Source organism: Cervus canadensis, chromosome 9 (genome assembly GCF_019320065.1).
Source record: "Cervus canadensis isolate Bull #8, Minnesota chromosome 9, ASM1932006v1, whole genome shotgun sequence".
In the NCBI taxonomy this organism is placed as follows: Eukaryota; Metazoa; Chordata; class Mammalia; order Artiodactyla; family Cervidae; genus Cervus; species Cervus canadensis.
This window is the reverse complement of record NC_057394.1, coordinates 52,619,499-52,646,854: the sequence shown is the minus strand read 5'-3', so window position 1 is coordinate 52,646,854 and position 27,356 is coordinate 52,619,499. Positions and strand designations below refer to the sequence as shown.

General features: G+C 37.7%; 1 pseudogene; it reads left to right on the top strand.

The window, feature by feature from the left end:
- Window positions 1-280: 280 nt before the first annotated feature.
- LOC122447274 lies at window positions 281-9,700 on the top strand (annotated as a pseudogene).
- Window positions 9,701-27,356: the final 17,656 nt, after the last annotated feature.

Genomic DNA, 27,356 nt, shown 5'->3' with positions numbered 1-27,356 from the left:
TGTTTCCACTGTTTCCCCATGTATTTGCCATGAAGTGATGGGACCAGATGCCATGATCTTAGTTTTCTGAATGTTGAGCTTTAAGGCAACTTTTTCACTCTCCTCTTTCACTTTCATCAAGAGGCTTTTTAGTTCCTCTTCACTTTCTGCCATAAGGGTGGTGTCATCTGCGTATCAGAGGTTATTTAGCATAATATAAACATGAACTCAGGAGAGAGTCTATTGCTTTTATCAGCCTTTCAGGGGACTCCAAAGAGGTTAACTCAAAAATGAATTGACCATGAGCCCTGAGGAGCTTCTTGGTAGGATTACTGTAGATAGTCAATGTACATCTTCTGCTTTTGAAGAAAAAAAAATGCTTCAGGAAGTTCAGTGGGAAAAGAAAATATGCTTATTATTAATACAAAGTTACAACCTGGGTGACCTGATAGATAGGAGAGTGACCTGATAGATAGGAGAAGGCAGGTCCTACAGAGAAATAATGTTAGCTTTTAAAATAATACAGAAAACGCCTCTTCAAGGACTCCCCTTCAAATATGGATTGCCACAGAAAAGCTGATTTCTCTAATGAATCTCAATTCCCAATTTAAATGATAAATTGGGAGGTGAATGCAAAGTTCTCTCCTCCCAAAAAGAGTATATTTGACCCTCCTTGGAAAAGAAAATAAGAATGTTTGATTCTATAAAATAAGAACAAACCTAATTTGGAGTGAATTTGTCAAGAAAAAGTCATGTTTTCCTACCTAATGCACTTTTTTTTTTTTTCTGGCCTGATTGTTATTTATCTAAAGATTTAAGATAATTGATCACAAGCTTTAGATATCCTTCAAAATATTATAAATAACTTGTCTTAAAAGTGAGCCTTCCTTTGAAGAATCCATCATTCTTCCTTTCATAAATCTGTTTTGGGAAAAATACACTTTTCTTCGGAAGAAGCTATAGAAAGAAATGATCACAATTGGAGAATGAGAGAGAAGACTAGAAATAGGGTGGGATGATGAAGAGAAAAGCCAGTGATCTATTATGGGAAATCAGCCCAGTCTCATGGAGCACCTGTGAATTAGCTATCCCATTGCAACAAATAATGCCTTGGTAGGGTTAATTTACCATACAGGGATAATAAAAAGTTACAACTAAAAATATTTTACATAAGACTGAAAAAATAAGCTTGATTTATGCATGAGATTAAATACACTCATAGATATATTATTACAAACGGCCAATTTGAAAAGCTAAGTGGAATACCAGAAACTTTCTATGTTCTTTTTCAAGATTTATTTCAGTTATCTGGCATGTACCTTTGCTACACACGGCATTGCCTTCAACAATGCTACAGCCTGTTCCCCGCATCAGCTCCCTGAACGGGACTTATAAAAATCCCCATAATATCACTGAAGGTCATTGTCAAGTAGCAGAGATTCTAACTTTTTTTTTTAGATTTGCAAGCAGAGATACCTCAGGAATATTAACCAACTCAGTCCTTCAACAACAATTATCCTTATTAAATAAAATCTGTATCAGCTGTATCTTCAGCACAAAAGAAATTAGAACTGCTATAGCAAATCTGCAGTGTAAATCCATGGCAGTAACTGATTTTCGCAAGAGAATATTAATCAAGAAAAGTTTTAACTTTATCAACTCTACTAATGAAAAGACATTTTCTGTTACATATCACACAAAGCCTGATGGGGTGAAGAAGTGCAAGTCTTAAGCCTCTAGATTTTAGCTGATGTATTACTTCTCCAAATTCACAATGCTTTTGAAGTGCCTCGGATCTTAAATCAAGGAACTTGCACTACAAAGAAAGCCGCAGTGAAATTAACTTTTTCCTATCCTTCTAGACTCTATTATTTTTCTTGTCTTACCACCTTCACATGACAGATGTGTAATACTGAGAGAGGCAGACATTTTATATAAAGACCTTAATGGCTAATTTAGTGAGCAAACAAACTGTGACACAAATCTCCCGCTCCTTTAACCCATCATTGGCAACCTTGATCAAGCTAGTCTGTTCCTAAGCTAAGAACATGGCAGTTGCATCCTTTTTCTTGCAGTTGTATTATTTTCTTTAATGTTTATGCTTAAAAAAAAAAAAAACAGCAGAATAAGTCTATTGTCAAAATTGTTTCAAAATAAATAAAATCTCAAGATAACAGATACTCTCTTCCTCTATAGCTGTGGCATGTTTCTCTTTTTTAAAAAATTGAAGTGTAATTGATTTACAAGGTTTTGTTAGCTTCAGGAGCATGGCAACATGATCCAGTCATGCAAACACACTAGTTTTCATATTCTTTTCCATTACTATTTTTTATAAGATATTGCATATATTTCCCTGTGTTATACAGTAGGTCTTTGTTATTTATCTATATTATATACAGCAGTTTGTATCTACTAATCCCAAACTCTTAATTTATCCCTCTCCTAGCCCCTCCCCCTTTCATAACCATAAATTTGTTTTCTGCATTTGTGAGTCTGGCACATTCCTCAATCTCAATAAGCACCAGGTCTTCTGTACTTAAGTACCTGTTAAATGGGAATCTTAAACTGATCACCTCATAGGCTTAGTTTATTAAAGAAGACAGTGTATATAAATCAGTCAGCATGTGTGTCTGATATAAAACAAGTGCACAGTGCACAGTCGTTTTTATTGTTGTTTTTTTCCTTGACCAGAGTTTTTGAGGGGGAAAATGCTTATCTTCACAATTTTCCACTGTGATCACAATTTTTATTTACACATTTTGGAAAATGAACAAATAAGGATGAAGAAGTAAGTTGCATCTACATGTGTTTACTGAGATTTTTGTCTGTGCTGAAGTTCACAGAAGGACAATTCATGAAGTGTTAAGGTGCTTTTCACTGATTCTAATACCCTGAAGGGCCAAACAGGTGTGATATTAAGGATTGCTTCTCTATGTTTGTGCGAAACTTTCTTGCCACATCCTTATCTCCATCACTCCCAACCACTGGTTAGGGAAGATTTGGAAAAGTGCTTGATAAATGCAAGTTCTGATGTTTGAAGGAGCCCTCTGGAAACCTCCAGAAGCAATGCCAGATTGACACAGTAATGCGAGGAATGAAGTAAATGGAGGAAAAGGACAGGGTGGTCAGTGAATTTCAAAACAGAGAGAATAAGGGAGTCCACGAATATTCATTGTAAGGACTTACACTGAAGCTGAAGCTCCAATACTTTGGCCACCTGATGTGAAGAGCCTACTCATTGGAAAAGACCTTGATGCTGGGAAAGATTGAAGGCAGGAGAAGGGGATGACAAAGGATGAGATGGTTGGATGGAATCACCAACTTGATGGACATGAGTTTAACCAAACTTCAGGAGATCGTGAAGGACGAGGAAACCTGGAGAGCTGCAGTCCATGAAGTTGCAAACAGTTGGACACAACTGAGGGACTGAACAACACGGGGAGCCCAGGGTACAAGTGCTCAGTTCAGTTCAGTCATTCAGTCATGTCCGACCCTTTGCAACCCCATGGACCACAAGTGCTCAACATATACTTAATGAACATTTATGATGTGCCAACTATTTTAACAGGCATAAGATATCTATAATGAGAGAGGGGATGATCAAGTGTATGTAAGCAGAATGCAACATTTATCCTTGAGAAGGTCCAAACAGACTCAGATATAAATATAAGTGCATGTATTTGTAATTAATAATATAATGTTAAACTATAAGGTGTGGATAACAAAGGGTTTTGCCAATGTATTAAGAGATATGAAATATACAAAACACCAAGTCACATTACCTGGAGAGTGCAAAAGGGTGATATTTGAGCAAAATATTAAAGGCTAGGTATTACTTAGTTTATGGGCTTCCATAGGTAGCTCAACAGTAAAAATAAATAAATAAATCTACTTACAATGCAGGAGATGCAGGTTTGATCCTTGGGTTGGGAAGATCCCCTGGAGAAGGAAATGGCAACCCACTCAAGTATTCTTGCCTGGAAATTCCCAAAGGCATAGGAGCCTGACCTGGTGGGCTACAGTCCATAGGGTTGCAAAGAGTTGGACATGCCTGAGTAACTAAACAATTGTTTAGTTTAGTAAACAAGGAAGGAAGAGAGATTTCAGTGATAGGTTGTAAGATGGATGTGATAGATCTGGACATGGTATAATTAAGAGAGGTTGAAAATCAAGTTGGAAAGTCAGTGTGAGGCCTCAAATTTTGAAGCCTTCTATTTCAGGTCAAACAAACTGTGGAAAATTCTTTAAGAGTTGGGAATACCAGACTACCCACAACCTTATCTGTCTCCTAAGAAACCTGTATGCAGATCAAGAAGCAACAGTTTGAACCAGATCTGGAACAATGGACTGGTTCCAAATTCGGAAAGGAGTACATCAAAGTTGTATATTGTCACCCTGCTTATTTAACTTATATGCGGTGTACATCATGAGAAGTGCCAGGTTAAATGAAGCACAAGCTGGGATCAAGATTGCTGGGAGAAATCAATAACCTCAGATATGTAGATGATACCACGCTTATGGCAGAAAGCTAAGAGGAACTAAAGAGCCTCTTGATGAAAGTGAAAGAGGAGAGTGAAAAAGCTGGCCTAAAACTCAACATTCAAGAAACTAAGATCATGGCATCTGGTCCCATCACTTCATGGCAAATACATATGGAAACAGTGACAGACTTTATTTTCTTGGGCTCCAAAATCACTGCAGATGGTGACTGCAGCCACAAAATTAAAAGATGCTTGCTCCTTGAAAGAAAGGCTATGACAAACCTAGACAGCTTATTGAAAAGCAGAGACATTGCTTTACCAACAAAGGTCCCTCTAGTCAAAGCTATGTTTTTTTCTGTCGTTATGTATGAATGTGAGAGCTGGACCATAAAGGCTGAATGCCGAAGAATTAATGCTTTTGACCTTTCCTGTTTGAGAAGACTCTTGAGAGTCCCTTGGACTGCAAGGAGATCAAACCAGTCAATCCTAAAGGAAATCAATCCTGAATATTCATTGGAAGGACCGAAACTGAAGCTCCAATACTCTGGCCACCTGATGCAAAGAAGTGACTCAATGGAAAAGACCCTGAGGCTGGGAAAGATTGAAGACAGGAAGAGAAGGGGATGACAGAGGACGAGATGGTTGGATGGCATCACAGACTCAATGGACATGAGTTTGAGTAAGCTCCAGGAGTTGGTGAAGAACAGGGAAGCCTGGTTTCTGCAGTCCATGGGGTCACAGAGTTGGACACGACTGACTGACTGAACAACAGCAATCTCATGTCAATGTGTCAGGCCTTCATCTGGTAAGCAATGGAGCAAGACTGTAGATCTCTTAGCAAAGAAGTGGTGTGGATGTAGACTTGCTTTAGAAAATGCTCAGGCAGCTGTTGAAGGAATGATCAGGACACCACTTTAGACAAGCGAGCACCTAGAATCCAACCAAATTGTTCCAACAGAGAACAATGCAGAATTGGGAAGAAGCAGAGACATACCCGAAAGCCATATAGGATGGAAAAAAGAAGAAAAAATGTGTTCAATGAAGATTCAGAGTCAGGCTCAAATTAACGATGAGAGCAAAGCCCAATTAGCCAGTTAACATACAGACACTTGAATGAGACACACATAAAATAATTCACTGAGGCTTTTCCAAAGGTAGAATGTCCTCTCTTTTCTAAAGTAGCCTGAAAGCATGTACTGCTCACGCCCTTTGTTTTCTGATTCATTCTTTCAGCGCTTGTGAACTTCATGCTGTTAGGTAAAGCTGGCAGCTCCTGTCTCTCATCCTGTACCAAGCACTGTACAAAGAGCTTCGTAAATATTAATGACTGGACCACAAGGTGCCCAGAAGTTGGTCAGACAGTATTCTGGGTCTTTCTGGATAAGATTAACATATGAATCTGAAGACTGAGTAAAGCAGACTGCCCTCTTTAAAGTCTGTGGCCCCCATCCAATCAACTGAAGGCCTGAGTGGAACAGAAATGCTGAGTAAGAGGGACGCTCTTCTGCCTAATTGCTGGAGCTGGGACATCCATCTTCTGCCCTCAGGCAGGAACTCACACCCTTAGCATCCCTGGTTCTCAGGCCTTTGAACACAAATGAAACTACAGTGCTGGGTCTTCTGGGTCTCCAACTTGTTGACTATAGATCTTGAGGTTTCTCAACCTCCATGATTATGTTAAGCAATTCCTTATAATAAATGTCTTGGTTCTGTTTCTCTGGAGAACTGTCAACTAATATAATTTATTTACTGCTTGTAAAATTATTTTAAGGAAAGTCCAGTCATCCTGATTTTAGGATGAAAAAAGTGAAACACAGAAGGATTAAGTAGCATGATATCATCCTAGAGATAAACACAAAAAGAATGGCGTATGTCAGGGAGTGATTTCTAATCACTTAGAAGGTAATTACCAACACAGCCTTAATATTCAAAAGTCCCATGTTGACTGTAATTGGCCACCTTTTACCTATTTAACCTTGAAAAATTTACTCAAGTTTCCCAAACTTCACTTTATGCTTCCTAGAGCTGGTAGACAACCAAGAAAACAAAGTATACAGAGAGTTGTGCAAGTTTTTTAGTCCTCTCTATAGATGACAAAAGTGAAGCCCAGAAAAGATGAGTACAATTGACCCCTGAACTCAAGGGTTTCAACTGCACAGGCCCACTTTGATGGGGACTTTCTTCAATAGTAAGCGCTGATACTTGTGGATATGGAGGGACAACTATAAGTTATATTTGGACTTCCAACTACATGGAGGGTCAGTGCCCCTAACCCTCACATGGTTCAAGGGTCAACTGTAATTTTTTCAGACTCTCACAGCTGAAAAGTAGACACCCTGGAGTATAAAAAGAGCTGTGCCAGTAATTAAGAAATAGCACTTCAGGCTAATGAATATCATGACAATGATGATATTCAGACAGGGTGAGGTAGGGCCCCTGTTTGTGAACCATAGTACCCTGTTAATAGATAATATATACATATTTAAAGGTCATTTCTTCTTCAATCTCTTTAACCAGGATTTCATTTTTATCTTTGGATAATAAAAAATCGATGTGTCTCCATGTCTCTACTCTTATCCCAAAGCTGTAGCCTTTTCTTAAATTGTCCATGTTAGGCCAGTAAATATGCCTGGGTTTCTACCTTCTTTTCTGTTTGGGATTCCAGTATTTAAAGCTAACCCCAAGCTCCCAGTGACTCTTAGGTCTCCTGCATTGGAAGACAGGATCTTACCATTAGCACCACCTGGGAAGACCCTAATTAGTTATGGATCACCATTAATCACTTACCCAGTTTGACTTCAAGGCAAGCTGAGGGGATGGCAAGAATTAACCTATACAGAATAAAGTGTGGGACCTGACCAAAGACGTGAGAAACAAGGCAAGTTGCAGGCCAGAGGAGCTGAATTTTACAACTGACGTGGAGAGTCGATGCCTCAATAGAGGTCTGGGGAATGCAGCATGGCAGAAATTCTTGCAATGTATTGAGGACAGACAATAGGACTAGGACCCAGCAGACTGGCTCAGCAAGCTGTCTGGGGGCTGAAAATGAACTCTGAATGGGGATGGAAAAGCTGGAATGCTTACTGCTTTCAAAAATAATTTGTGGGAATTTCAGCCAATTTGTGGAAACAGTCTGACACTTCTCAGCTAATTTAGGGTATAAGAGAGAAACTAATTCTGAATCTTTCTTGGCCTATGCATGGAACTTCAGATTTGCTAGTCTGTTCATTTCCATGTAGAGACAATAAAAAGGGAGCAAAACCTGGACATTTCTGGATATACATTTGAACTATTAAAATTTGGAACAGACAAGATAGAGAGTGATTCTTGCTAGCTCCAAATTTCTTGTGTGCATGCACACAAATACAGTCACAAACTCATTCACATACTCACAGTATCTCTCACTCTCTCTCTCACACAAACACATATACATACACTCCCACCCTTTCTAGATGATTATCTTGTTTCAAATCAAGTGTGAGGTTATTAGATCCTGTCCCCGACTTCTCCTTCCAGCTGTCCGCCTCAAAGATAAATCACTTATCTTACTATAGATTCTATCAGAAGAATCTTTGCTGCTAAGTTATTAGAATTGTGATTGAAAAAAATTATGACAGACATAGTATATCAGTGTTTATCAAAGCAATTGACAAAGATTCTCATGTAGAATGGAAATTAAGGAGGGATATAATAGTAAAAGCTCTGTGAAAGAAAAAAAAGAAAATGAATTAGTAACTGGTTTGATACCATAGTTGAAGAATAATTACAAAGAACATCATTCAGCTTGGGAATCTGACAGAACCATTCTAAAGTATAAACTGTGGTGTTTTTACCCTTTTATAGCCACGGACAACTTCATTCTTCAAAGCTTTTATTTCCTTAACTCTATAATAGATCTAAAAACAACAGTAACAGTAACATTCTTTATACCGTGGGTCTGAAGATTAAATGGAAGTTTATTAAAAGTTCTTAGCATAGTGATCTATCTTTCTTGGCTCAATTTTTAAAAAACTCTTTTGAGTTGTGCTTCTCAAAGATAGTATCATCTTGAAAGGATGTCCATCCAATGATATAGAAAATAATCAAATACCAGAGAGTCAAATGTTGTTGGAGGAAACATTTAGATCCATCAGTCTATGATCTTATGCCCAATTATCAGACAGTTGGGGTTAGAAGGATCTTTCAGCAGATGGCAAGTATCATGTTACTGGGGCTGAAGATTCTAGGAGTCTAGGAGTGTTGCACAATGGAGCTGTTAGAAAGTGTTTTACTGAAGTGATAATCACCTCTACTCAAACAGGCTCAGTTAATAAACAAATACAATTATTTTAACCATAACAATCCAAAAATACATTAGGATTAGTGCTTTAGAGATATTATCCAGGAAATTTCTTATTTCATCTTCCATCAGCAGGGTTGATTTCACCCTAAGTGAGTTTTCCTCATGGTTCTAAAATGGCTGCCAGCCACAACTGAGGAAGCGTGCTTCCTGTTTCATAGGTTTTTCCCTCTAAACTCTTTCCTTTCAGTACAGTTGGGTCATTTAAGATATAAGCTCAAGCTTACCTCCAGAGGTTAAGAGTCGCCAGGGTGCTCCAGGCACTGATTGGCTCACATCGGTTTGGATGCACAGTTAGATGAGTGAACTGAATCAGCTTTGCAGGAAGCGCCTCCTTGGCCGGATGCCACGGCTAGACCAGGGGCTGAGGCTGGTCGAGCTGATCTGGTTCTCCGGCTGTCACCTGGCCCCCTTTGGGCACCTACACGCCTAAGAAAGCTGGTGCGACGAACAAGGCCGGCGGCAGTTCCTATGGCCGCGGGATGCGGGGCCGCAGGGATGCGGGGCCGCAGGGATGCGGGGCGGGAAGCGCGGGAGAGACCCCGGCCCGTGGGCTAAGAGCCAGAGCAGGGAGCCAGAGAGCCCACTTTCCCCTCAGGTCCTGCAGCAGTCTTTCCTAAAGGCGGTATCATCATGGCCATCCATGCCAGAGCTGGTTCCAAACAAAATGCCGTGACAGACGTGACAACCGACCTGTGAGTGTAGACATCGCAGCGCCTCCAACGGAGGGAGAGGCCAATGCGGAGCTGCGCCGCTGTCCTTCCAAAGTCTTAGAACTCGGAAGAGCGATGTGGTTTTGGATAAGGGCGGTAAATCTTGTGACAAAGTGGTGAAACTTTTGGCCTCCACACCTCCGGAAGAGATCTTGGAGAAATTGAAAAAGCAAGTTGAAAATAAATAAATAAAAGCCCGAAAAGAAAAGTAGGTCTTTGAGAAATTTTTTTTTTTTATTGCTAATGATGGAGAGACTGTTAAAATATACTTAAATACACAGAATGGGGAAATAAATTTAATAAGAACAGGACTCAAAAAAAGAAGTATGAAGATTAAAAGTACTGGACATGGAACTTAGATTTTCAAATACCTGATCCCAAACAGCTTGGGCCATGTTACTCTGATTTCACAGAATTACAAAGTACAGAGCTGGAAAGGATATTTAGGATGGCCTGATTCAGCCCCTTTCATTTTGTGATGAGGCTTCTGACTTCAGAAGTTGAGAGTATTCAGGATCACTTGGTGCAAGATGGCAACTAGAACTTAGATCCCTTGGCTCCTTGCTGAATGCAGTTTATCCTGGTTGTAAATGAAAATGGTAATATTTCCACAGCATTACTGGACTCCCGGGGACTGTCTTCTAATCCAGTTTAAAAGTGACAGAGGAAACCTGTCACACTGCTTCATAGTGTCACTTTATATTTTAAAATGCTTATGTAAATGGCTTCCCTGGTAGCTCAGCTGGTAAAGAATCCATCTACAATGCAGGAGACCCTGATTCGATTCCTGTGTCAGAAAGATCCACTGGAGAAGGGATAGGCTACCCACTCCAGTATTCTTGGGCTTCCCTGGGAGCTCAGCTGGTAAAGAATCCGCCTGCAATGTGGGAGACCTGGGTTCAATCCCTGGGTTGGGAAGGTCCCCTGGAGAAGGGAACAGCTACCCACTCCAGTATTCTGGCCTAGAGAATTCCATGGATTGTATAGTCCACGGGATCGCAGAGTTGGACACAACCGAGCAACTTTTACTTCACTTCACTTTGCAGGAAGCACATAACTATAAAACACAAAAGTCAAGATCTGAAGCAAACAGATGAGTTTAGAAAGGAATAAGAAATTAGTGACATCCAGCTAGGCAACATGGCTCATGTAGGTAATAGCTCCAGAAACAACAGGTTGAGTAAGAGTATCCAGCACACCCTAGGACTAAGGAATTTGTAGAATAAGCAAAAAGTAAGGAAAGAGTTTGGTCAAGCTTAGAAGGATACAGGATCTAGAAGTAGATGGCAGTCTCAACATGTTTATATAATTATTTTTAGCCCTGAGGCTCTTCACAGAACAGTGAAAAATTATGAGTAAATGTAAAGAAATGATTCAGCTTATTAATGACAGGCACATATTATGCACTTAACATTTTTCAGTACACATTGAATAATTGAAATAGGAAGCATTTTTTTCTGAGCACTCAGAAATTTCTGATTGAATAAAGAATGAATAAATGTATTAGTGAAGGAATACTTACACAGAAGAAATACTAAAAATCATACCTCATTTAAATTTCACCTTTCTATATGATTGGTTTCAAGAGGTTGTTAAAGATAAACTGGAACATGAAGGTGGCAATGGAGTGTCAAGCAAAACTTCTGAGAGAAAACAATGTTGAAACACAGATAGGGACTTATAGGAATTTGTGGTAATTTGAGGGTATAATCCATAATAATACTCTAGAATATTTTTATTATGCTCCCACAGAAGGGAAACATTTGGATCAGTTTATATGATGGTTAAAACAAAAGAATGAGAATATCCATTTAAAAGAAAAGCTTCATTTAAATGTATAAGTATTTTTCTCCTTGGAAAAGTCAACAAGATTTTATAGTGAGACCTTAACAGTTCTTAATGGCTGGCTCCTTTTCTTGATTTGGACTTGAACCTATCACATTATACATGTGTTATACCAAATTTGGTAAAAAGTAGAATATCAAAGGAAGACATCTGTGCATAACATCGAACTCACAGCCTCTGTTCTTCCGGCTCTGAGGCCCTCTTACCTTTTCTTGCCAAATCCTTTCTGCTCTCTGTCAATGTCCACTGACAGTTTGACAAAGTGTTGGCTCTGTGGGACGCATGGCAAGAGGTGCAACAGCTCCCAGGGCAGATTTCTGACAGATTTTCTTCCCCTGCAGTACTAAGGCTTATACTACATTTTGTGCAGAGTGGCATAAATTAGTTAATATTTCTAGAGAATTTTGGAGATGAAGAGAGTAAGGACATGTAAGGTAAGGAGAAGAGACTAAGGGTCTTTGCTATAATGATCAAGATAAGTACAGAAGCACATTAAGCTCAACTCACAGACGCGTTAATATGTTGTAGAGATGATCAGGATGCCTGATGAAGACAAAACATTGCATTTGCCTTCACATTTGTCAATATTTGATGAAATGGATAAATCAGTGTTCTGGAAAAAAATAGAAATTTATCGTAGTCTTAGTTTACCTGAGTCATAGATAAAATGGTAACAGAGATTTTGCATGTGTTGATAACCATATGGATAGACACCTGAGAACTGCACAGCACAATCTCAATTCTAAATTAAAAGTCATTTTACTAAAATGGGCACTGGCCATCTTGTATATTTCCTTCTTTTCATACGTGAGACTTCACTTAACCCAATATTCACAAGAAAAGACTTAATCCCTAAGAAATTTTTAAGGCCCAGATTAAAAATACCAATTCCTCTCGACTGCTCAAAGTACTGAATCAAACTTTCCAGGGATAGACCTACAGCATTCATATTTCTAACAGGAGTTCCAACTGCTTCTGTTTTCTAGTTGGGATTAGAAACCACTGTTATTAGGTACTACCTACATTCCTAAAAGGGTTTCTTCTTTCTGACAGCAGGTAATGCTTTCACTCAAGCAAAATGTTAATTACAGTTATCTTGTTGCTAAAATTTAGATTAAATTGACTCAAACTGTAGGAAATTCAAATTTGCAAAAATTTTGGAGCTTATGTTTCCTCTTTTCACCTCTGATTAAGTTCAACTTTTGTGAAAACCTTTTACTTCTTCATGCCTTTGGTTATTTCCCTTTTTTTATCCTCACTTGCCACACGTGTTTGCTGATATTAGATCAGGAAATTCCACCTATATCTTCAGTACAACCCTTCCTTTTGAATGCTACAATAGCCCTTGTCTGGCTCTGGCAGCACCCTAATTTCTTGCTTTTAACTACTGTAAATTCAGACAAAAAACTTAACTCAGCCCTTTGAGGATATTCTGTCTGTTCAGTTGAATTATGTGTTTTCACCTTGTCTACTTTTACTGTTTCATCTCATTTTCCTCTAAAGTACTATCTGTCAATGTATCTTTGTTTTATTTATTTTCACGCACCTTTTTATTCTTCCCTTTTCAAACGTGAAGCAGGAGATGCCAACATCAGACAAGCAGTCAGGTTCATTGCTAACATATGCCAGAACAGTACAATCAACCCCAATCAAAACTGGACCCCTGTTGCAAGATAATGTCACCACATTTCCCGAACAATTCAGGTATATCATGATAGAGGTAAAAGTGCATAAGATCTAGGATGAGAAACTTAATTTAATCCCTGTTTAGACCCTTGTTAACTGTAACCTCAATCAGGAAATTAACTCCCTGACTCTGTGAAATGAAGACAGCAATATGGCTCTACTTAACTTCATGAGATAGTTGTCAGGATCAGATAAAATCTTGGATCTAAAAGTGCCTTGAAAACTGCCAAGTAACTGTTGCTCATTTGAGAAAAAAGTCTGTAAACTAAAAACTCTTTTCAGTGTAAAGAGTCACTTATCTCTGGATAAAGGAAGGACCAAGAGGAAAGTGAAGGGTAGCATTTCAGTGGACTAGAGGCAAGACTGTAGGAGGATCAAGATGAAGCCAACACAACAGGGCATGGGGCGCAGAGTAGAAAGAGAAATGGGCAGGATCATCTGAGCCACTGGAGCTGGCTCGGTGGTGGTGATTTAGTCATTGAGTCATGTCCAACTCTTGCAACCCCATGGACTGTAGCCTACCAGGTTTCTCTGTCCATGGGATTCTCTAGGCAAGAACACTGGAGTGGTTTTCTACTTCCTTCTCCAGGGGATCTTCCTGACCCAGGAGTCGAGCCCCAGGCTCCTGCATTGCAGGCCGATTCTTTACCAAGTGAGCTATGAAGATCTGGCTTAGACTTACATTAACCTTGCCTCAGAAATTTTCAGAAAAGTGAACCAGAACATTCTTTGTTTTAATGTTGGTTTATATCTCAAGGAGTCAGACCTGATTAAATGCATCTGTTAATTGCGGGTACAAAGGTATCATGCCAGGTTCTAGGATTTAGAAAGATGAATCCAAATGATTTGACTTGAGAGGATTGTGCTTGATAAAAGCATATTTTAAAATTGCATATATGTTCAGACAACTCTTTTTTAGACAGGGTGAATTTTAGACAGGATTCTGCTTTAGAATCCTATAGAACTGAGTCCCTTGACAGCGTATCCTTTAGAAGAGAAGTGTGGGTCTCAGATAAAGCTATTCCATTGTTGACCATTGCTAAGCATCTACCCAATTTTACACCTTGTGCTTTGTGGAGAAATTCTCACCTTACTGGGAAAATATTTGAGAACAATGTAAGTCTTTGTCAGCAGTATTGATCTACAGTTAAGCTTTGATTCTATAGAAGGGAATCACTATGGGCCAAACTATGTGATCTCAGCACAGATCTCAGGCTGTGAAGGTTCCTTCAAAGTGTGAACCATAATACCACTGTCAGAATCAGAGAAGGTAGGAACAGACTCTCTACATCAAATTCCAATCAAAAGCCAAGAAAGAGACTTGTGTCCTAGCCCTCCTTCTTTTTAATTTATTTCAAAATAATTTGATACAGCTTTCAAATGATCTGAGTGAATATCTTCCTGCCACAGGAAATGAGAAGACAAGCACCTACTTCTGTACTGATGACTTAGATTTCTCATTAGGTTTGAGGAGCTGCCTTAATAAGCCACTAGCCTGCTGGCTAAATACTGTCAGTTTAATATCTACTGTGCTAAAATAAAAATTATTTTAGACAGACACTCATGACATGCAGATAAAAAATATGAGTGAAGTCCATCCAAAAGGATTATTAGTTTAGCTATACGGGCTGGTGGTAGGAGTGATACAACTTGTAGTTAGCATTTCAAGAAACTCATAAACACTAATTTATTTCATCTTTGCTGAAAAAAAAAAAAAAGATTCCAAGTGCCATATTCTGTGCTTGGAAGAATCTGAGGTCGCTTAATGATTAAAACTCAGTCTCTGGCCTTAAGAAACTTATATGCTAATATAGAATGCCAAAATCATATAAGTTCTCTAGAGTGATACTATAGTATAAGACTAAGGAGAGAAAAAAGTCAATTGCTGAGCATTTGCTTTGATCAGACAAGAGTAAGCCAAATTGAATGCCTTAGTTTATTATGATGTACAAGTTCAATAGGTATCTTTCACTAACATGAATCTGACTTTTAATTTTAGGAATTTTCTTTGTATATGTTTCTTCTTTCAAGTGTCTTCAAATCTCTTTGATGCTATTTTAAATATTTTGAAGAATGGATATTTTGCATTTCTGCTTAATAGTATCATTTACATAGTAAGGTCACCTCTTGCCTAGCTTCCATCCCTTTTAATAAAAACTGAATGAACAAAAAACTTGTTAAAAACAAGGAAAAAGGCAAAAAATGCCAATCACCTCATGAATGGAGAAGAACCAGTCATCAGGTTTAGTATGAAATCATTTGGGACAGTGGTGTTTGACAGAATTTCTCATGGTATTTCTGTATAATATTCAACATTAGTCCCCATGGGTGGGGGTTTCCCCAGTGACTCAATGGTAAAGAATCCGCCTGTAATGCAGGAGCATCAAGAGACGCAGATTCCATCCCTGGGTCTCGAAGATCCCCTGGAGGAGGAAATGGCAACCCACTCCAGTATTCTTGCCTGAAGAATCCTATGGACAGAGGAGCCTGGCAGGCTACAGTCAATGGGGTCACAAAGAGTGGGACACAACTGAAGTGACTCAGCATGTGTGCATGCCCCCATAGGTAGACTCATAAATAGCTGAGCAGAGTTGACTCATGTTCGATCTGAAAGTCAGCCTCTAAGGATAAGACCAAGAAGGTATCCTTGGTCTTGTCCTGTACAGGGTTTTTAATCACAGGTCAGATAAAACCATAGAAGACAAACAGTATATTTCAGGATGCAATCATTTTAGCGGGATGGCTAAATTTTTGGATATCAGAAACATGGCATGTAAAGTTTTCACTTAAATTTTACATGGTTCAACAATAATGTATAAAATTTCAGGCTGGAGGAGAGTGCAATTGGTTGCCATTTGGGCAAAAATGTAAGAGGTTTAAGTAAACTGGAATCAATAGGAATCATCCCAAAATGAGGAACAAGGTTATAGTGCAAGCCTGCTATGCCTGTTGTTCATGGAGTTAACAGTGAGCAGGGAATGGGGATATGGGTGGTAATGGGTCCAAAAATACGTGTCTATGAGAGTGCCATGAATGTGGAATATTTAGCTTGGAGAGACGAGTGAGTGACTGAAATCTATAAGTGTTTGAAAGTCTGTTGTGTATAAAGGGAAGCAAACATTCTAAACATTATCAGAGGTTAAAACTAGAGTCTGTAAGTAAAGTTATAGAGAGGCAGATTACATCTCCATTTAAAAATGCTTTTAAATGGTAGAGACTGGTAAATGAATTTCCTTATAAGAAGTGAGTATTGGGGAAACTTTGATAAAATGCTGAATGACCATTTGTCAGGAAGTTGTGAAAAAATTTCTTGTGAGAGAAGTAAGACTTCATGACCCCTATTTTTTTTTTCTTTTAACTCTAAGAGTTCTTGGTTCTATATTTTTTATATTTCTTGGTATATCACAGACATCATATAAATAGCTGCCCAACACTCTTAGTATCTGAAGTACTAATAAGTATGTGTCTTTTTTTAAGGGACAGACCTTCAGATCTTAGGTCCCTATTCCTACATGGTATTTGTTTCTGTTCCCTAGGAAGGTGTTAATTATGCTGGAAATGTAAGATCCAAGGAGTTTTTTTAGCAGCTGATAGAACTTTCCTGTAACAAAAATACCTTAAAAACTTGGAGTTTGCTACCTGTAATAATTTGAATACGAGATGCTCATGCTTAGAGTATGGACTTCAGTTCGGTTCAGTTCAGTGGCTCAGTCGTGTCCAACTCTTTGCGACCCCATGGACTGCAGCACACCAGGCATCCCTGTCCATCACCAACTAGCGGAGTTTACCCACTCACATTCATTGAGTTAGTGATGCCATCCAACCATCTCATACTCTGCCGTCCCCTTCCCCTCCTGCCTTCAATCTTTCCCAGCATCAGGGTCTTTTAAAATGAGTCAGTTCTTCACATCAGGTGGCCAAAGTATTGGAGTTTCAGCTTCAACATGAGTCCTTCCAATGAACACCCAGGACTGATTTCCCTTAGGATGGACTGGTTGGATCTCCTTGCAGTCCAAGGGACTCTCAAGCATCTTCTTCAACACCACAGTTCAAAAGCATCAATTTCTCGGTGCTCAACTTTCTTTATAGTCCAAATCTCACATCCATACATGACTACTGGAAAAACCATAGCCTTGACTACATGGACCTCTGTTGGCAAAGTAATGTCTCTGCTTTTTAATATGCTGTCTAGGTTGCTCGTAACTTTTCTTCCAAGGAGTAAGTGTGTTTTTATTTCATGGCTGCAGTCACCATCTGTAGTGATTTTGGAGCCCCCCAAAATAAAGTCAGCCACTGTTTCCCCATCTATCTGCCATGAAGTGATGGGACCAGATGCCATGATCTTAGTTTTCTGAATGTTGAGCTTTAAGCCAACTTTTTCACTCTCCTCTTTCACTTTCATCAAGAGGCTCGTTAATTCTTCTTCACTTTCTGCCATAAGGGTGGTATCATCTGCATATCTGAGGTTATTGATACTTCTCCCAGCAATCTTGATTCCAGCTTGTGCTTCTTTCAGCCCAGCGTTTCTCATGATGTACTCTGCATATAAGTTCAATAAGCAGGGTGACAATATACAGCCTTGACGTACTCCTTTTCCTATTTGGAACCAGTCTGTTGGTCCATGTCCAGTTCTAACTGTTGCTTCCTGACCTCCATACAGATTTCTCAAGAGGCAGGTCAGGTGATCTGCTATTCCCATCTCTGTCAGAATTTTCCACAGTTTATTGTGGTCCACACAGTCAAAGCCTTTGGCATAGTCAATAAAGCAGAAAGAGATGTTTTTCTGGAATTCTCTTGCTTTTTCAATGATCCAGTGAATGTTGGCAATTTGATCTCTGGTTCCTCGGTGTTTTCAAAAACCAGCTTGAACATCTGGAAGTTCACAGTTCATGTGTTGCTGAAGTCTGGCTTGGAGAATTTTGAGCATTACTTTACTAGTGTGTGAGATGAGAGCAATTGTGCAATAGTTTGAGCATTCTTTGGGGTTGCCTTTCTTAGGAATTGGAATGAAAATTGACCTTTTCCAGCCCTGTGGCCACTGCTGAGTTTTCCAAATTTGCTGGCATATTGATGTAGCACTTTTATAGCATCATCTTTCAGGATTTGAAATAGCTCAACTGGAATTCCATCCCCTCCACTAGCTTTGTTCGTAGTGATGCTTCCTAAGGCCCATTGGACTTCACATTCCAGGATGTCTGGCTCTAGGTGAGAGCCAGAGTAGGGACTTATGGGGTCCTTTTTCCAAATTAATAAGAATGTTGGAGGACAATAGCTTTTCAATAGTCTCTTTGATATTTGCCCTAACTGAAAGCTATGTTGACAGCAAATTCTTTGCTATAAAACAATCCATACCTTTGGCTACATTTTTTTTTTAATTCATTTCTAGGATTATTTGCCTAAACAAAAGATCTGGAATCCTCAATATTTTATCAATTTTTGCTGTTACTTCCAAACTCTGTGTTCTATATTCAGGAATGCTTTCTTCCCAATTGTTCTCTATTGGGCAAACTCCTACTTGTATTTCAATATCCCTCTCAATTTTCCTATCTCCTATGAAGTTTTGGAAATATTTATCATTCTCACCAATAATTTCCTTTATATCTTTATTGTAGCTTTTATTTCATGCCTCAAAATACCAGAGTAAATTTACAGAATCATTTTCATAAATACAAATAAAATTCTTGTGAACATAGAAGAGGGCTGATTCTACAGGTTTTCTGAGATACTTTTCAAAGTGATTCAAGGCACAAAATGTGAATACATTCACACTGTGAATACATACATATTTCATATTTTGTTCCTCTAATACAGCCCATCGAAGATTTGGCTTCATCACTTCAAAACTAAATGTATTGAAGTGAGATTTTGCTTCTTACCTGAAAAACTGCAGAACGTAAAAACATCATGTAGATAATGAATCCAAAATGTGGAAATACAAATATAAGTGCTTTATTTTAAAAAGCAAGCAGCAAAGATTATTAAAGCTTTTATTATTTATTTTAGTCTCCACATCTAGACTAAGAGTAATTTCTAGAATTAAATTCCATTTTGTTCATTTGTGTTCCTTCTCTTTGGAACCCACTAGAGTATCTGGGAAAAACAGAAACCTGTGAGGAGAGATGGCTGAAGCAATACATACAGTGAAGAGATAAAGTGATTAAGGAAAGCTCACTTTTAGGAATTATGACCTTAAAATGATGGCAGATTTATCATTACATTGCATAAGTGCATATCCATGGGAAGTATGGTCTTCCCTGGTGGCTCAGTGGTAAAGAATCCACAGGAGATGTGGGTTTGATCCCTGAGTCAAGAAGATCCTCTAGAAAAAGAAGTGGAAACCCACTCCGGTAATCTTGCCTGGAAAAGCCAATGGACAGAGAAGGCTGGCAGACTATAGTCCATGGGGTCGCAAAAGAGTTGGACATGACTTAGGGGCTAAACAGCAACAACAAAGGAAGTATTATAAGCAAATTTCTGTGAAGGAAACTAAGGTACAATGCTGTGGCATTATCTAGTGTCACTTATAGCAATAGACATTAAGTATACATTATCACCTAATTTGTATGATTCTTGAGAGGATGTTCACCTAGGAAAATTGTACAGATAATAAAATTCGATTTGTTCTATATGTCAAGTTTTTATTCTTTTTCCTTAAAAGAAGATTGTTGTTGTTCATTGGCTAAGTCATGTGTGACTCTTTGCGACCCCGTGGACTGCTGCATGCCACATTTCCCTATCCTTCACCATCTCCCTGAGTTTGCTCAAACTTATATCCATTGAGTTGGTGATGCCATCCAACCATCTCACCCACTGATGCCTCCTTTCCTTCTGTCTTCAATCTTTCCCAGCATCAGGGTCTTTTCCAGTGAGTCAGTTCTTCACATCAGGTGGCCAAAGTACTAAAGCTTCAGCTTCAGCATCAGTCCTTCCAATTAATATCCAGGACTGCTTTCCTTTAGGATGGACTGGTTTGATCTCCTTGCTCTCCAAGGAATTCTCAAGTCTCCTCTAGCACCACAGTTCAAAAGCATCGATTCTTTAGCACTCAGCCTTCTTTATGGTCCAACTCTCACATCCATACATGACTACTGTAAAAAGAAAACTAGCAAAATTCAATAAATCTTAATTTCTTTAATTCCAAAGATACTGTTCATATTTGCATCTCAGCTCTTATATACAGTAGAATCACACAGCAATTTGCTGAATGCATTATTATTATATGTCCTGTAATTCTCCTTCTGTTATTAAAATGTTTTGTTAAATATTCAGTTTCAAATTACTAGATTCATAGATCAAAAATTAAATAGGTAATATGATTATAATTTCATGTGTGAAAAAAAATCCCCAAGTTCTAAATTATGTTCTTTTCTATACACCAAATTTGAAGCTTTAGTCAGAATATTTCTTGATAGTCTGTAGTCCCTATTATTCACATTTTAGTCATTATTGCTTCTTTTTGTGTTTGATATTGGTCAGATTTTGATTTCTAGATTATTGAAGCATGATTGCTAAAAACAGCTATTCAATATCAAGTCCTTAAATGAGGAAAAGGTATAGTTTTTCAGAGAGAATCTCCTGATTTTTATATCAAGTGAAGCTGATGGGTAACAATATAACTAAAAGTTTTAAGTCCTTATATCTTTATTTTTAAAAAAAAAAAAACAATATTTGCTTTGAATGAATTCTAATGAATATTAATATCTTTGAGCACTTATAAATTCAACGCAAAAACAAATCCTATACCAACAGGTCAACAATGTTTCTGTGACATTATTTATTAAAATTTCACAAATTTTGCTGCAAAAATGAGCAGTACTTCATGATGAGAATATTATCTGTGGAACTATGCTATGGTGGTACATATTTTTTTTTCTCAATAAAAATTTTGTCTAAGCAGCATGATGCTGTCATTTAAAATGTAAATAGTAGGTACTGTATGAGACTGCCTGTTGAATTGGACAAACTCTGATTGAAGAGCATTTTAATCAGTGACATTTCTGGAGCAGCAGTGTGACACCCATATGGCACCGATCCATTCGGAGTTGTTCAGGCAGCGGTACTGTTACGTGCGTGTTGATTACTGAAATGAGAGGTGTGCCACGTGTTATGTGTTACTTTCTCAGCAGCCGAAGAACACTCCAACTGTTGTAACACAGATGAAACTCTAGGTCTCCTGAGCAAATCACACGGCTCTCACTTTCCTAACACTTACAGCATATGTCAAAAATGGATTTCAACTTTGAAATGGATTTCAACTCAAACTTCAAATGCACTTTATAATTTTGTTTATACATTTAAGCCATAAGGTGTTATAAAACAAATCATGGGAACGTGTGCTTATTAAGATTACAGTGACGAATCCTAGATAAAGGAACGTGTACATGGACGATCCAAAGAACATGTCTCTATTATGATTTTAAAGTCAGCGTTGAAGAATTAAGTGTTCACATGTATGTTTTCTATACTTTAATAATTTGCATGTGCCTTTGTTCCTATGTATTTGTGCTGTGTTTAAGGATTTTAGTATTTGAAGATGAGATTGAAATTCTTTGTCAACTTCTTGCAATATAAACTACAGAACAGAGAAATTGACAACACCGTTAACAATAAGAAGTATGTTCTTAATTAAATGACTTTAAATATACCAAATGCTATGCATTTCTTGTCTACTAAATCCTTATAAAAATTCTGTAAGGTCTATCTTGCTATCTCTTATTTACATATAAGGAAATTGAAACCTCGAGTGGTTGAGTGACTTGCTTGATGGCACATGGGGCTGTAAACTAATTAGAACCATTTTTGCTTTCTCCTCTGTCACAAAGCTATACTGTTATCCCAGTGCTTTGCCTGAAAGTCATGTAACAAAGGCGTGTGAAAAGTATTCCATTCTCATGCTGCTTAACATTGATTTAAAGAGGAAAATAAAATATCCTCGATTCTTTTATGCAATTGCAAATGTGTAAGATTATTTCATGTTTATTGAAAGAGCAATAATTAAAAAAACAGTAAAAAAGATGACAGTGAAAAGTTAATCCTGGGACTATAGCCATCTTAAGAATACAGTCTGTCTGGCTTTCAAGTCTTTTGAATGCTTTGACAATGATCAAATGACACTCCACAACTAAATTGGTGGTACCTTTCCTAGATGATCTTGTTAACGCACTCCTGAAGGGCATTCTGACCTATGTTGCTCCAACTGTCCAAAAAACATCAATTTTCTACCTTGATTTTTGTCTGATTATTGACAATTTTCTCTGTGAGGGAGTATTTGGATGATGAGTCAAAACTCAATATGATTGGCCAGGTTAACAAAGTGAGAATGTCCCAGTCAGTTAGCATGATGCTCATTAGTATTGTCTCCCTTGTGATTCATGAAAAGATATCCTGAGACAGAAGAAAGAATGTTCATACAAGGTTGAAAACATTTCCTTGTTTGGGTTTACTAACATCAAACCTTGTATTTGATAATAAGAGTCTAAAAATTTTCTTTCCTTACCTCCATTACCAAGTCCTTTTCTAAAGTTTTCTGTTTCTTTTCCCACTTGGAAGTTAGCAGATTTACCAACCAATATAGTATAATTATTTAATAGCTTAAATCTCTTTTGGCCATAAATTGCTTATCCACAGAAAAATGAGCAGCCATAAAAATCTTGGAAAGATAATTTCAAAGGCATGGGCTTAAAATTTATTTTAGGATATGATTACTTATTTGCTAGGAACATAGAAAGCAGTATTTATAATTTAAGAAGATAACTAGTGGAAAATACTGTCATTTGATAACAGTAGAAAGTGTTCATTTCATTATAAATATTCTAACTTGGGCAAAGACTTTGTTCTTAAAATAGTATTAGTTTGGAAAATGGCCAAGAGTATATTTTAAAACCACAGGAATATAAAACCTGAAAATAGATATTAATGCTTAATGTAGACTAATACTTGACTACACAAACTAATAAACTATGCCTCTGAAATAAAATATCATTATTCGCAAAATGGCTGCATCAGTCAACTCAGAGTAGTGACAGATAGATGGCACTCTATAAATTCTTAAAAACACTGAATTTCTATTGGTAATTAATACCAAGTTTATTCTGCTTACAAACAGAAAACATTAAAAATGGCATAATCTTAGGTGCAACAAATGTCATTATTTTTCTTCAGAAATGCAATTATGAATCAACTTATAATTTTCACCAAAAATATCTATGGGTATAATATCTGCTTATTTTACTACCTAAAAGGACTCTGGGAATTTTAGATGACTGGAAAAGAAGGACACGTGGCTTAAAAGAGGTCTTCTTAAGAACTATTACATAGAAAATATTCTCCAAATAATTTTCTGATTTCCAAATTATATCTAAAAATTTTAATGAAACATCTTTCTCTCAAAGTTCATCTGTTAGATTGAATGCTGAATCAAGAATCAGAATGTCTGCATTTTCATGATGCTTGCTTTTTAAAATCTTCTTATAAGATTAAATCTTTTGTTGTATTATTACAAATTGGTAAAATTTATGAGAATTTTTAAATATTAATTTATAAAATTACATGTTTAATTTTTAAAAATCTTTGTAAATAAACAAAGCTTATATTTTTGTTTCAATATGTTAGTTATTTCAGAAGTAATATTTTGGAGATGATAAATTTGTTTTTAGAGTTTTACTTTGACAGGGTATCTCAAGAAATAATACTTGACAAATAAATATTAATTTACATGCTGACATTAACACATGAACTGAAAGCTGTTTGAAAGGTTAATAAAGAGTAGTGACAAACAGAGTTTATTGAGTTGATTGGAAGTCTTGTATGTGTCACGGACTGATATTAGGGTCTTTTTAACAGCTTCATCAATGATAAGGAGGAAAGAAGAGACATGTTAATTAAATCCTGGGAGCCATTTAATCCAAGAACCAGCCTATAAAAAGTATCACACCAAAGTACTTAGTTCAAATATGCTCAGAAATACTTGAAACCAAAAATTAAGGACAAAGAAAAGTTACTGGAATAATGCTTAACATTCTGTTGCATACCATTATAGGCTTCCCTGGGACTTCCCCGGTGGCTCAGACGGTAAAGCGTCTGCCTGCAATGCGGGAGACCTGGGTTCAATCCCTGGGTCGGGAAGATTCCCTGGAGAAGGAAACGCCAACCCACTCCAGTATTCTTGCCTAGACAATCCCATGGACGGAGGAGCTTGATGCAGGCTACTGTTCATGCGGTCGCGAAGAGTCGGGCACGACCGAGACTTCCCTTTCCTTTCATTTCCCTATGGGCTTCCTTGGCGGCTCAGTGGTAGAGAATCCACCAGCAACACAGGAGACGCAGGAGATGTAGGTTCATCATCAGCGATGATGATTAGTTTCAGAGATGTCTCTGAGTGATGAAAATTCCCTGGAAGAGGGCATGGCAACCCACTTGCTGGGAAAATGCCATGGACAGAGGAGCCTGCAGGCTACAGTCCATGGGGCGGCAGAGTCAGACACACCTGGAGCGACTGAGGACAAGTGCATTCACACAGAGACCACTGCAAGGATACCATGTCTTCCAGTGCAAAGAGAACAGGACAAAGTAGCTTTATGTTTAATTTCATCAATAGTCTTCATTTTTTATTTGCCATAGAGATGACAGCAAAACACTTATAAACCGTTCAGAGCAGTAACACATAGATATTTAAATTCAGACTGAGACCATGAAATTAATTTGTCCTCAACCATCTGCTTTTCTTTGCAGTTCAGCACGTTGACCGCTCACTGCAGAGTCAGCTTTGCTTCGCTCTTCCAAGGGCGGCCCTGGCTCTGCAGCCGGGGGACACTGAAGGAGCTGTGTCCATACTCCGGAGTAAGATGGACAGCTTGGGTCTGGCATTCAGCTCACCTACAGAACTGAATTTTTGTCATCTTGCTGAGTCTAGCTTTCCCACCTCCTCCTTTTTGTGTTGTTGGCCTTAGCCCCGTCTTTATAATGGGCTCCCTGGTGCCTCAGACAGTAAAGGATCTGCCTACAAAAAGGGAATGCAACCCACTCCAGTATTCTAGCCTGGAGAATTCCATGGACAGAGGAGCCTGGCAGACTACAGTCTGTGGGATCGCAGAATCGAACACAACTGAGTGACTACTAACACTTTGACTGATAATATGACCAGTTTTCTAGTTTCTGTGACATGGGTTTTCCCTTCTTTTCACCAGCCATTCATGTTCTTCTCACCCCATGAACTGGAAAGGTTTGTTTCTGAATTCCCAAGTTCTGCTTCATGCTGACACCTTTGACACTATTTACCTGGCTGCCTGGATGCTTCCCTGAGTGTTAATATACTTAGCTACTCCAACATTGAATATGTCAATGTTGTACTTCCTTGCTTGTGGAAATACTCTATTATTCAATCTTTCTAAAAGGAACAGTTTGCTACCACAAATGATGAGTAATGTATACATAGCTGTAATTAATAAACAAGTATTCAGAGAAACAAAATGCTTCTCTAATTTTAATACAAAGATAGCAGTGTGAAGTTTATTTCACAATTATCGTTAATAGTACATGAATTTAAAATAGAATATTCCACATTAAAGAAAAGCAATTCGAAATGAATGTAGCATATTTACTTGCTATTAGACAAATCCTGCTTGCTAATTTCATTAAGAGAATAAATTCATTCCTTTTTATTGTTTTAATCTAAACTAATCTTTTAATGCTCTAGATATTTCTGTTTGGGGCAATTTTCCATCATAGTCAGGGTATTTAAATAATAATTGGAATTTTGCACTCAGTAAAATGCTAAGTATCAGTGCTATACTTAAAATGATGATTTAGTAGCAGTGATTCTGCTTGCTGGACAATAAAGCAGAGGAAACTGAAAGTGAAAGTCGCTCAGTGGTGTCTGACTCTTTGTGACCCCATGGACTACACAGTCCATGGAATTCTCAGGCCAGAATACTGGAGTGGGCAGCTGTTCCCTTCTCCAGGAGTCTGTCCAACCCAGGGATTGAACCCAGGTCTCCCGCATTGCAGACAGACACTTTACCCTCTGAGCTACCAGGGAAACCCACACCTAAAGCTAAAGATCTCTCTATTTCCCTACATTCAATTATCTTAAATTCATTTCTTTAACAGTGACGAATATACTCAACTCAGCTCACCTTTGTTAACTTTCACCTGACTTTTGCTTTATGAGACAGTCTTCACATTTTTTGTTTTAAAGATTATTTGACCTATTATAACTTTTCTCTCTGGGTCTCTCTGATCCAACATTTTTAATGGTTCATCCTATGTCTCCATATCATCCTTCTCCTGTCTCTGTCAGAACTTCCTCTGATTTGCTTGCCTCTTAAAAGCTTATTTTCTAAGGATTTCTTTTTTTGCCCTTTAATCACCTTAATCTATGCATACTTTATAAAGTTTATATATTCCCCATAAGCTGATTGCTCTGAAAGTTTTAACTCGCTCAGGTTTCTCTTCTAAGTTTAGGCCTTTTCATGACTGTTTATAGTATCTTTATTCATAATCACTAAAAACTGGAAACAACACAAATATTTATCAACTAATGAATAAATACACAAATTGTAATTTAAATATACAATGGAACACTACTCAGCACTAAATAAATAATTAAATAAAAAGAAAAAATACTGATAATACGAAATAAACATCCCATGTATCTCAAAAGCATGATACTAAGCAAAAGCAATGAAGCACAAAAAGTTATCCACTGTATGATTCTATTTGAATAATGTTCTAGAAATACAGAGGCTTAGGAACAGAAATCAGTTTAGTATTTAGCAGATGAAGGAGGTATATGAGAAATATTTACTGTAAAATGGACTTATGATGGTGAATGTATTTTTTAATTTGATTTTGGTGGACATTGTATGACCATATATATTTGTCAAGACTTATAGAACTATACTTCCCCAAAGAGTTTATTTTCTTTCATGTAGATTTTAACAACCCTGATATTGGAAACAAAATACAAAATGAATTCAGATTCATTATTTTCTTATCTAACATTTTCCTATTTCCTACTTTAAATGTTAATTTATATCAATTTTCCATTTATATAAGGAGAAATCTAAAGTTGCTTTTCTCTCTTCCTAACATTCCACACCTAATTCGTCATCAACTCCAGTCAATCTAAATCTCAGAAATAAGTCTTCAAATTCCTCCCCTCCTTATAGCAAGTGGCCAAGTGTAGACTCTCAGCTTCTCTTAGTTAACTAAAGCAAAAATTTATTGAAGTCACCTCCGTAATAATAAGATTCTTCATTTCCCCTTTTATCACAAGGACTCATTCTTATATTGCCAGAACTTGACACAATTCAG